Consider the following 10,842-nt stretch of genomic DNA (forward strand, 5'->3'; position numbering starts at 1 on the left):
CACAAGGGCTTCCCTCACTGGCTGGGGAGGAGGCTGGACCGGAGCACCTCCACAGTTTCCATCAAGTCCAAGACTCCACAACTCTGGGAAGAAAGGAGGAAGGGTTTCTCCCAGAGGGGCCAAGGGGGAGTAGTGCTCACAGCTGCAGACAGGAAGACGAAGTGAAACACCATGACAGAAGCAGGACCCACTCCCAACATCCCGGTATCCCAGGAGGAAAGCCAGCTTTGGAGATCATCTAGAACAGGGTGGACCACCCCTGGCCATGGCCATCTCTTCCACACCAGCTCCAATTGGCCATTCCTGATGATGGAGCACAACATAGCACACACGGCCATCAGGAGACACATCTGTTGAAAAGCTCTTCTTTGAGGTGCCTGGGTGGCTCAGTCGATGAAACACGTTCGACTTCGGCTCAGGTCATGGCCTCATGGTTCATGGGTTAGAGGCCTGCATCGGGCTCTGTGCTGACAGCTCAGAGCCTGGAGCCTATTTCAGATTCTGTGTCTCCCTCTCTCTCTACCCCTTCCCCCTCACGCTCTGTCTCTCTCAAAAATAAATAAATACGGGGCAACTGGGTGGATCAGTCGGTTAAGCATCCGACTTCGGCTCAGGTCATGATCTCACAGTTTGTGAGTTCGAGCCCCCATCAGGCTCTGTGCTGAATGTCTGCTCAGAGCCTGGAGCCTGCTTCAGATTCTGTGTCTCCTCCACTCTCTGCCTCTCCTCCACTCGTACTCTGTCTCTCAAAAATAAGTAAGTGTAAAATAAATAAATAAATAAATACATAACATACATACATACATACATACATTTGAAAAGCCCTTTTTTTCACTGGATTCATGCAGGCCTCCCAGGACAACAGAGTAAGATTCCTTCGTTCCACTCCACAGCCCTTACCAAATCTGCCCAGTCAATCAACCTTAAAGCCATTATGCTACATGGAACAGCCCAGTCACAAAAGAACAAACACTGTAGGATTCCTCTTGTATGAAATTCCTAGAGGATCCAAATTTAGACACACAAAGAATGATGGGGGGAGACCTAGGAAGTGTTTAATGGGTAAGAAGTTTCAGCCAAAATGGGGCCAATGAAACAGTTCTGGAGACAGACAGTGGGACAGTTGCACAACAACGTGAACGTACTTAACCTCGCAGAACCACAGTCTCAAAAATGGTTAAAAGACATGTTTTACCCCCGCCCCTTCCCCCCCAAAAAAGACATTTGGGAATAACTATTACATACCGAAGTCTTCCTCACTCCAAAGAAAACACCCCACATTCCTTCAAACAAACCTCAGGAGAGGATGTTCTGAGTCTACCGCAATTCATTCCAGAAGAGCCCCATCCTCATGGAAGGCCGCTGTGGGAAGAGGGGACAACTCACCCTCCCTCCCTTCCAGGGAGTGGCAAAGGCAGCTCTCTTCGATGCTCTCCACTTCTGGCCTTCGTCCTTCTGTCCTGGTCGTAAGGGGCAAACTGAGGAAAAGTGGCTCCCGGTGTGAGAAGTGTGAGAAGCGGGGAAACTGCAGATGCAAGGGAGAGGCAGTCAGGGCAGAGGAAGCAGAGGAGCAGCTGGAGAAAAAAGTCACGTCTCCAAGCTGGCCCAGCCACAGGGGGACCTGGTCCAGCAGCTGGTGGCTGCTGGGCCATCCTTCAGACTAAAGAAAGCACCACAAAGCGGCACAGGAGCCACCCTGGTGGGTCCCCCCCCATCACAGGTGTGCTTCTGCTCCACGTTTTCTCCAACCAACCCAGTGGTTCTTAACTGGGGGCGCCTGTGCCCCAGAGCACACGTGGCAGTATCTGGACATCGTTTTGGTTGGCGTGACTTGAACGGGGTACTGGCCTCCGACAATGCGCACGAGAGCCCCCCACAACAATGAGTTAGCAGGCCCAATGCAGTGACAGTGCCGGGGCGGAGGATGTCCCCTCCGCATCACAAGCGCAGATAAAGCCTGCTTTGTGTTTATGAGGAAGAACAGAAGACAGGAGAAACCAAATTTATTCCAGTTCAGTCTCCCCTAAGAGCAAGCAGGGAAATCGTTTCCTAATTATACTGTCCCTTGAGAGAAATCTGAAACCCTGCCAGGAGGGAAAGCCTCAAGAAGAGATTTTAAAATTATGCGAAGTTTCTCTCTCACAAACTCTCAAAGCCACCTGTTTGGATCCTTTTCCACTGAAGCAAAGAGCAGGACTGGGGAAAGCACCCTTTCCTGGCTTCTTGATCTAAGGGTCTCCTCAAAGGCTCTATCCCGGTTACCTGCCAGCCCTACCTTCACCATTTGCCTGCCTCATCTCCTGGCCTGGCTCTCTCCGTCCCTCAGCCCCATCTTCTTTCTCAGGCCATAGTATATCGGCTTCCACCTAGCTTTGGATTTATCGCCATTAAAAGACTGCCCCCTACTGGAGTTGAGGGGAAAGGACACACTGGTCCACGGTGCTCACAACAGGCTTGCAGAACAGGAGGGAAGCCTGTTCTCTGGGGTTCAGTACTCTAAGAAGAAAAGGATCCGAAGAATAGACAATCCTAATACATGCTAAGTTAACAACATTTCCTCATTCCATCACCCCTAAAATTAGGCCGATTCCAAAGCAATGTGCCTTGGCACAGAAATGTACCACTATTAACAGAAGCGGAGTCCCAAACTCCCCAACATCTGAGCAACCAGCAACCTCCCAGTCCCAAGCCTGTTGGGAGGTGACTCCGCCCTTTTACAAGATGCAAAGATCCTCCAGGCATGGTAGGGTAACTCTGAAGGCCAGAAAGAGGTGCAAGCCCTTTCCCCCACCTGGTTGGCGATCCCAGCTCTCTCTTGAGCCATCATGACAAATAACGAACACCCCTTGGCAAGTTTACCAGTTAAGTTTTCAAAGCGCTTTCACACTTTACCTCATTTGATCCCTTCTGCCCACTTGCCCAGTCTTGGGACCTAGCCAGGGAAAACAAGGAAGGAAGGGTGCAGCTGGCTCCACAGGGGACCCCATGTCCCCAGTCTATTCAAGACCTGAGAAGGGATGCACAAGCAGCAGGAACCACCCTGAATACTTTGTGAGTTTTAATCCATTTTAAATTCCCCTTTAGAATTTTATAAATCATCGCATAGCAGCTTCTTCACCCTTGCTCTGTTCTAAAGTGGGGCTACTTTTTCTATCCCAGACACCAACCACAGACAAGGACAAACTAGAATACTTTAATTTATCAAATCACAACAATACTAACCTGTCCCCTGACTAAAAAAGCCAGGCCAGAGGTCTTAGACCTGTAAACACCACATAAGTCCCCTGAGACCCTGGGTCCCCAGGCCAGGGCAGCAACACAAAATCCAGATCTATCTCAACTCTTCCCAATTACATACTAACCAACAACTAGAAACTAAAACTGGAGCTGGGGGAAGGTGGGTGGCCTGATACACACAGGGAACAGTACAGATGCAGGACCTGGAAAGGGGACCAGCCTGTTGGCACCCAAGGGGCTTCAGATGCAGAGGACCGAGGGGGGGGGGCGGGCGTGCAGGGCTAAGGTGCAACTGGCAGCTCAGAGGAGAAGCGGAGAGATGTTTGGGTAAGCAGCAATAAGAGGGCAATGAGACTGGGGCGGGTGGAGGAAAGAACCGAGCCAACAACAATTGACTTAGCATCTCCCAGGGCAGGGGCCCTATGAAGGACCAGACCTGGAAGCCTACTGGGAATTCGAGTAAGGCTGGGTAAGAAATGCAAGATGAGGGTTTCTTTCAAGTTAACTCAAAAGGGGGGTGGGGGGTGGGAGGCAAAGTGTGAGGGGCCGAGGCCAGCGAGCTGCTGCATCAGAGGCGCTGGGCTGGGAAGAGCCTGGCCTGGAGATAGGAAAAGCTAAGGTCTTAAAAACGGCCAGGCAACAGAGAGCACGGAGACCCCAATGACCAAGCACTAATGTCGCTCGTTGAAAGGAAATTTAGGTGAAGACCCAGTGAAGGTGCTTTGGTTAAGGGGAAAGGTTTCCACGTTGGCCAAAGTCACGGAACGCCTGGACTTTCGGACCCGCAGGGCCCAGCTAATTCTGATAAGAGCCCGGGGGCACGCTTGAGGAAGTCTCCGGGGAGCGCCGGGCGTTAGGGTCGGGGGACCCGGGCGGGCCCGGCGGAGGATGCGGATGGACGAGAGGGGGCCGGGCAGGGCTGCCGAGGGGCCCGAGGGCGACCGTTAGGAGCGCGGGGGTGGGAAGGAGGCGGGCCGCCCGGGAGGACAGCGTGCCCTTCAGGGAGGGGGCGCCAGGTGCGAGGGACGAGGGCGGCCGCCCCCCGGGAGGGGCCCAGCCTCCCCCGGGGCCGCGCCGGGGAGGGGGCGGCGGGAGGGCGGACGCACCCGGCGGCTGCGGCGGCGGCGGCCTGGGCACAGGCGCGGGAGGGTCCGTGCCGGCGGCCCGCGCTCTGGCTCGGGCTCTCGCAGGCTCGGCGCGGCCGCCTCGGCGTCGGGGGCGGGCCTGCCCCGGGCCCGGCGGCGGGCCGGGGTCCGCGGAGCCGCCGAGCGCTTACCGCGGCGGGCGGGCGGCGCGAGGCTCCGGTCCCGGGGCGTTGAAGGCGCGCGGCGGGCCAGGGGGCGGCGGCGACGGCGGCGGCGGGGGAGGGGGCGCTGGCGCTCCCGCGGCGGCCGCTCCTCTCTGTTTGTGTTTGTAGCAAGATGGCTGCCCGCCTCGCACCACGTGATGCGGACGCGGGGCCGCGGGGCCGCCCCCTCCGCCGCCGCCGCCGCCGCCGCCCCCGCCCCCTCCGCCGCTCCAGCCCCCAGGACCCGCACGGCTAGGCGCTTTTCTCCCGCGCCCGGCGGGGAGCCCCAACGTCCGCCGCCCCGATTCCCCCCCGCCCCGGCACGTGACCCGGGGTCTGGCTCATCACGTGACGCAGGGCCTGCAGCGGGCCGCGGATGGGGGGTCCCCGGGGCGCTCCCCAGCTGGCCCCAGGCAAGTGACGCGCGACTGTCGCGACGGAGGCCGCCGCAGGTGGCATCGCAGGGCCCTGAGTCTCGCCAGTCGGCTTCCTCCAGGAAGCCCGCCTGGATTGAAGGAGACAATTTCTAATCCAGAGTTGTGTTCCTCAGACGTTCTGTGATACATGAAATAAGTGAGGAACTAACTAATCATTTGGAAGGTGTCCGAGGCAGCACTGGCTGGTGAGACCTAGAGTTTCTATCTAGACTTTGGGGGAAGCAGTTGATAACTTGGGGCCTCAGTTTCTCCTTTAACAGTCAGTTATTATTGCTGTTCTCCGCCCTACCCCTGGCCCCCAATCCACTTCCTTCCCGGAGTGCTGAAAGAATTAAAATAGGTGAATATGAAAGGCTGTGAAAAGAGAGAAATTGCTATGCAAATGTGAGCAGTGGATTGACACCTCCTTTGTTTAAAAAAGGGGTTTTCCAGAATCCTTGAACTTTTTAGGATGAGAAAGTTTTCTGGTGTTTTCGCCTTTATTTTTTTCTTAAATATTTATTCCAGAATGTGTATTTTACTTTCCAGATTCCTGTAATAGCTGTTACCAAACATAATGTGATCCTTCTTAGGACGTGGAGAAATAAAGTCAGACTTGGAACTTGAGTCCCTTGTGTTGTGCCATAATGGGAGCGCAGACCTCAGGAGCTACCAGAGGCCCTTTGTTCCTGCACTGAGGGTTCCCCAGGCTTCTATGCACTTGTAGTTTTTAGTGTTTGCTTTTTTCCGTTCCCTTGACTTTCTTGCAATCAGAATTTCTTAAGTGTTGCCAGTCTAGCTCCTTACTCCCAGGCTGGAAAATGGAATTGTTTTAAAGCAAGGGCTCCCGTGTGGGTTCCATTCCTTACTGCCTGTAGCCTTGGAAATAATCTCTTCCATCCCTGGATTGTAGAGTAAAGCACTTAACACAGTGCTTGGCACAGGGCAGGTACTCCACCAATGTTAGCTGCTAGGGGCTTCCGGTGCCACAGGGTCCACAATATTCTGATTGTTAACAGTGTATAAAAATGTATCAACAGAATCCAAGCTTGGGTGAGAATTTTTCACCTAAAGTTCATCAGCTTATTTATGAGTTGTTTTTTCTTACTCAAAAGCTGTTGTCCTTGCTTTTTGTTTGTTTTTTAACCTTTCTAGATTGTGTCCTGGGTGGTTGAAATTCCCAGCAGCCTAATCTCAGAATGAGTAAAGTCATAGCGGCGAATTTAGTTAATTAGCAAATGTGAGATTGCAAATTTTGATGGAGTGCAAATTTTGGTGGAGAAATGCTACCCGGAACAGAGGGACCTCTGTGGACTGGCAGCTGTAGGGTATCATGGGGGTCTGCTCAACTGGAAAGAAAGCTGGATTTGGGGTGGGTTTAGGAAAAGTGGGGGGTCAACTTTACAATAGCCACAATCCAGGCTGATGGGAGAAGATGGGTCAGAAGAAAAGCAGAACTTCAGCTGAATGCTTTGAATGTTACCATAAAAATGTGTCCTTAGACACAGCACCAAAAGCACAATCTATTAAAGAAAAAAAAAAGATTATCAATTTTATCTCATAATGCAGGAAAAAAGAGAAAAATTGATAAATTGTGTTCCATCGAAATTAAAAACTGGGGTCCAGGAAGCCTCAGTCGGTTAAGCATCTGACTCTTGATTTCAGCTCAGCTTGTGATCTTGTGCATGATCTCATGGTACGTGGGATTGAGCCCCAAGTTGGGCTCTGTGAGAACAATGTGGAGGAGCCTGCTTGGGATTCTCTCTCTTTCTCTCTCTCTCTCTCTCTCTCCCTCTCCCTCTCCCTCTCCCTCTCCCTCTCTCCCCCCTCCCTCCCCCGCTTGTGTTCTTTGTCTCAAATAAATAAACTTTAAAAAACAGTGTTTGATAATAGAATAGCACCCATTAGATGCAACCTGGCAAGGAGCACAGACTAGACTCCAGAGTCCAAGATTGGAGTGATCACCGAAGGTTCCTTGTGTTCCAACTTGTGACTGTAGCCAAGTATTCTCCCCCCAGCTGTAAAGTTGGGGAAGACGCTCCGCTGCTGCCACTGAAAACATTGGAATTTGACTCTGTGAAGCACCCTCTTTGAGAAAGGAAACTGAAATCAGAACTGTGTGTCTTCCATACGGAATGAAAGAGAACATTACCAAAAAAATCACTGAGACCTAAAATGTTTTTGTTTATTCAGGTGCTGTGGTGTAAAATGCCTTGGTCTGTATTGTTTTAAATTGGCAGGTTTTTGAACTAAAGAAAGAGATTTGGTGAGATGATTAATTGAGATGAAAGGGAGGTCTCAAGTAGGTCTAAAGAGCCAAATTTTGCCCTTTTTCCTGATGGTAGATTCCTCAGTAGTGATTATCTTCAGTGAAATGCAAAAAAGATAAGGGCCATCTTAATGTCACGCCAGTTTACTACGGTGCCTGGCCTCAACTCACCTAAGTCATGAACCTTTATATTTATCTGGATGTTAGAGTTCAGAAACCACATTTTAGGGTCATCTGGGTGGCTCAGTCGGTTAAGCATCCGACTTTGGCTCAGGTCATGATCTCACGGTCCATGGTTCGAGCCCCACATTGGGCTCTGTGCTGACAGCCAGCTCAGAGCCTGGAGCTTGCTTCCGATTCTGTAGCTCCTTCTCTCTCTGACCCTCCCCTGCTCACACTGTCTCTCTCTCTCTCTCAGAAATAAATAAAATATTAAGAAAAAAAAAGAAACCACATTTTAGATCCCATGAAAAGATATCCAATGGAGCAATGGAGTTCATAAACTGTTTATAGATAATTATCAGACAAAATGGGCCTCAAAATGAATTTACTGCATTCAGAATTATTTTCTGCCACGAGCCAAGTTTTTCAGTCTAACTGCATTGTCAAGTTACCAATGACCTACATGTTGCTGAATCCACTAGTCCATTTTTTTTTTTTTTTGAGAGAGGGTGCAAGTGAGAGGGGGCAGAAAGAGAACCCCATGAGAGGCAGAGAAGGAGAGGCAGAAAAAGCACTCACCCAAAGCAGGGCTCGAACTCACAAACCATGAGATCATGACCCGACCCAAAGTCTGATTGATGCTTAATGGATTGAGCCACCCAGGTGCCCCTGCTGGTCCATTATCTTATGTGGCCTGTCAGCAGCATAGACAGCTGGTCACTCCCTCGTCCAAGAAATGCTCTCCTCACCTAGTTTCCAAGACACCATACTCCCTGGTTTTTCCTCCTACGTCACCAGCTACTCCTTCATCCTTTGTGAGTTCCTTCCTTCTTCCTTAACACAATACTCAGTCTTTCCAGACCTATCCTTTGTAACGGGAGGGACTGCACAGGCTATGAGCCCTACTGCTAAATATTCCTATCTCAGCTTAGCCACTGCTTCCTTTGGAAAACCTTGTATCTCCTCAAGGTCACATTGGCTGTTTTTCCTGGGGACTCCTGTACATGCTCCCCATTTAGCACGGGTCTCACCATTTTGCTCATCTTGTTTGCCTTCCACATGAAACTGTGAGCTGCTTAGCGTGGTATTCTATGATGTAACTAGGCTTCCAACAGCCTATCAAACCTTCTTGATCGACCTGTTATTGCTAAGAAGCTTGTTTAACCATTCACCCATCGAAAGACCCCTGGGTTGTTTCCAGTTTGGAGCTGTTACCAATAAAATGACTATGGACATTGGTGAACAGGATTTTAAATGCCTTTGAGTGTTCTTGCTGGGTCGTAGGCTAAGTGTATGTATGGTTAGTTCTAGAAGATACTGCCCAACTATTTTGCAGAGTGGCTGGACCATTTCACATTCCCACAAGCAGTATGTGAGACATCCAGTTTCCCTGCTTGTCAATACTTGGTTGTCAAGATTTTTTTCTTTTAGAAGTCCTAATAGGCCTGTGGTGGTGCCTCATCATGGCTTTGAGTTTCCTCAATGGTTTACAATTTTGTATATTTTATGTGCATATTTGCCACCCTTATACTGTCTTTGTCTAAGCGTCTGTCTGTTCAAGACTTTTGCCCATTTTCTAATTGGGTTGTTTGTTTTCTGACTCTTGAGTTTAGAGAGTTCTATTCTGGATACAAGTCCTTTGTCTGATGTGTAATTTGTAAATATTTTCTCCCAGTCTATGGCTTCTCTTTTCGTTCTACTAACATGATCTTTCACAGGGTTAGTTTTTAATTCCTTTTTTTAAAATTTTTAATGTTTTATTTATTTTTGTGAGAGAAGATAGAGTATGAGGAGGGGAGGAGCAAAGAGAGAAGGAGACACAGAATCTGAAGAAGGTTCCAGACTCTGAGCTGTCAGCACAGAGCCCAACGCAGGGCTCAAACTCGTGAACCGCAAGATTATAACCTTATCTGTGAGTTTGAGCCCCACATTGGGCTCTGTGCTGACAGCTCAGAGCCTGGAGCCTGCCTCAGTTTCTGTGTCTCCCTTTCTCCTTACTCCTCCTGCACTCATGCTCTATCTCTCTCTGTCTCTCAAAAATAAATAAATGTTAAAAAAATAAATAAATTTCAGTTTCCAGTAGTTATGTATGTCATTTGCAAATAGAGAGTTTTATTTCTTCCTTTCCAATCGTTGCTTTATTACACCATAGCCTTTTCTTGCCTTATTGCACTGGGTGGGAGTTTAACACTGAGGGTGGTTAGAGAAGACATCTTTGCTTTGTTCCTGATTGTAAGAGAAAAGTGTCTAGTCTTACACCATTAAGTATGATTGTAGCCATAGGGTTTCTGTAGATGCTCTTTAGCAAGTTGAGGAAGTTCCTTGCGTTCTTTTGGGACTTTTTTTTTTTTTAAGTAATCTCTACACGTAGTGCGGAACTCTGGAACTCACAACCCTGAAATCAGGAGTCCACGCTCCACCAACCGAGCCAGCTAGGTGGCTCCCTTCTATTCTTTTTTCTGCTGAGAGTTTTTCTCATAAATGGATACTAAAGTAAGTTAAATGGTTTTTTTCTGCTTTGATTGATACGATCATATACAGTGTCTTCTTTAGCCTGTTAATACGGTAAATGATAGTGATTTTCTTTTTTTGAGCCAGTCTGGCATCTTTGGAGCAACTCTACTTGGTCATGGTATATCATTCTTTTTATATACTGCTGGGGTCAGTTTGCTAGAATTTTGTTGAAGATTTTTGCACCTTTTCTTTTTTTAATAGCTTTTTAAATAAATTTTTTAATGTTTTTATTTCTGAGAGAGAGAAACACACACACAGACAGCGTGAGCAGGGGAGGGTCAGAGAGAGAGGAAGATACAGAATCTGAAGCAGGCTCCAGGCTCCGAGCTAGCTGTCAGCACAGAGCCCAATGCGGAACTCGAACCCACAAACTGAGAGATCAGGACCTGAGCTGAAGTCAGACACTTAACGAACTGAGCCATCCAGGTGCCCCTGCACCTTTTTTTCATGAGAAATACTGGTATGTAGTTTTCTTTGTATCATCTTTGGTTTGGGCCTCATAAAATTAGTTAGGAAATGTTCCTTCCTCTTCTGTAGAGAAGAGATTGTGTAGAATTTGTGTTATTTCTTTTCTTTCTTTTTTTTTTTGGTAGAATTCACCAGTGAAACCACGTGGACCTAGATGTTTCTTTTTCTAAAGGTTTTTTAAAACTATAAATGTAATTACTTCAATAGTTACAGGACTATTCAGATGATCTATTGCATCTCTTCTAAGTTCAATAGGTTGTGGTTTTCTAGGAAATTGGTCCATTTCATCTAAATTGTTGAATTTGTGTACATAGTTTGTACAAGCATACCCTGTTTTACTGCACGTTTTACAAATTGGAGGTTTGTGTCAATCCTGTTAGCACCACTTTTCCAATAGCATTTGGTTAAGTCTGTGTCTGCGTGTCATTTTGGTAATTCTCATATTTCAAACTTCACTATATTTGTTATGGTGATCTGTAATCAGTGAT

Source organism: Hyaena hyaena, unplaced genomic scaffold (genome assembly GCF_003009895.1).
Source record: "Hyaena hyaena isolate Hyena2069 unplaced genomic scaffold, ASM300989v1 scaffold_1030, whole genome shotgun sequence".
Lineage (NCBI taxonomy): Eukaryota > Metazoa > Chordata > Mammalia > Carnivora > Hyaenidae > Hyaena > Hyaena hyaena.